Here is a 1,977-nt window from a genome sequence, read left to right as displayed (position 1 = left end):
CCTTAAATGTTCACCACTAAGTGAAAAAGCCAACCTCATTGGGCTCCATGCTGACCCAATGTTATGCTTGTCACTTGGTGGTACAGCTTAGCACTTAGGAGACCCTGGGTTTAACCTCCAAGACTATGAAAACAAACTGGAGCAAAAAACCCAAACTGTATGACATTGAAGACAAGAGAGTACTGTGAAGATGGCAAAAACAAAACACAAAGCAGTAGTTGGCCATTATGGGGTTGGATGCATGGAGATAAGAATAGGTGGAATAGAGAAGATTTTTAGGAGAGTCACATGATTTTGTAAGAGACTGTGGATGAGTGTCATTATACATTTGTCAGAATTCATAGAATGTACAACTGAGAGAGTGGACTCTAATGCAAAGAATGCTCTTGAAATAATAATTATAATAGCAACAAGGAATCCAGGGTGGTGATGGGGATGAGCAGGAGGGTGACAGAGAAGATGAAGATGGTGACAGAGAAGGCTGGAGAACCAGGCTGCCCTGTTGGTGGTAAGGACCTGAGGAGTCCCTCAGGCCAGGTGTTGTTGCATGTACATTCCACTAAATTGGACACAAAGGTGCCCTGTGGAATGAAATGTGGACCTCTATAACTCCATTTATCTTGAATTCTGTTCTGTGTAGTGTTAAGTCACCTTTTGGTGTATAATTAAGCCCAACCGTACAACCCACATACAACATAGCTTCCTGGGGACATGTTGGTACCATGCTATTCTCATTTTGGTACTTTCTAATGATAGAAAAGAAATGGATACAAGGAAAGCTGTCAATATCAGACTGTCGTTCCCTTAGTAAGTGTATGAATTTTTTTTAAAAAAGAATGTATTTATGGAACCCAGAATTTCTAGTTCACCAATCTCTTATTCATGTGGAAGCTTGGGGCTCCATTTGCTGTGGCCATTTTCTTTCCTGATTGCTAGAGAAAACATTTAAAAAATGGTCATCAATAAACAGTGAGAGTGGAATTAATTGGACCTGATTGAAATAGGAAGGTCTAATAAGCTCAGTGATTCCCCAAGAGAGTATAAGAGCAAAAGCTCCCTTGTTTCTGGAAGCATTCCAACTACAGCACAGCCCCTTGGTGGCCAGCCAAAGTCATAAAATAATGAAAACAAACCCATGCAAAAGATGGATTTGAAATAATGATATGTTTTTTAATAATGTCAGGACATTTGCAGATAGAAAATTACAGGATAAAGTAATAAACAAAGGAAATAAGTAAGAAATTAGGAACAATTTAATAATAAAAACAACACAAATTGGTCATTTGGTATATAAGAAAATATAAGATTGGTATTTCTTTTGCTTATTATGTATTTATTTGAATGACTGGCTTTTATACACTCCAATAAAAGACAAGCATGTCTGTGTCTCACATTTTTTTGAGTTTCACATAATTTTCATGTCATCATATTATCTTTTTGATTCATGCATGTAATTATACAGGATGATGGGTTTTGTTGTGTATTTGTATATACATTAAAATATAATTTTTCATTGCTGTTTGTGGCAATTTTTTTTCCTCTTTTTTTTTTTTGCAGGGGATGGGTGAGTTGGGGTTGACCTCCGTTTTGAGAAATCTAACGGGTATGCTTAATTTCTGTCTCTTGTCTTTTCCCAACATGCAGATATCTCTCCAGACCATATTCTGTAAGGTTCTTTGCCGACCATGATGATTGTATCCTTTCACATTGGATGACATTTTTCATAAGATTTATCCCTGAAGACAGCAGCCCTAACACATTTATCTGGTCGTTTTCTCTATTCACCAGAATGATATCCACATGTCATCCACACCGATATCCTCAGGAGCAGGGACTTCACCTGCTTTGTTGGTCCTCACAGTCTCATGGTATTGTGTAAATGTATGTGCACTATGTAGATAAAATATAGGGAAAAAAACAGCAATTAAAAGGATGTCAAGGAAATAAAACCAATTTAATATAGTGCTTTTGAAGTTC

Source organism: Ictidomys tridecemlineatus, chromosome 2 (assembly GCF_052094955.1).
Source record: "Ictidomys tridecemlineatus isolate mIctTri1 chromosome 2, mIctTri1.hap1, whole genome shotgun sequence".
NCBI lineage: Eukaryota > Metazoa > Chordata > Mammalia > Rodentia > Sciuridae > Ictidomys > Ictidomys tridecemlineatus.
This window is presented reverse-complemented; position numbering follows the sequence as displayed.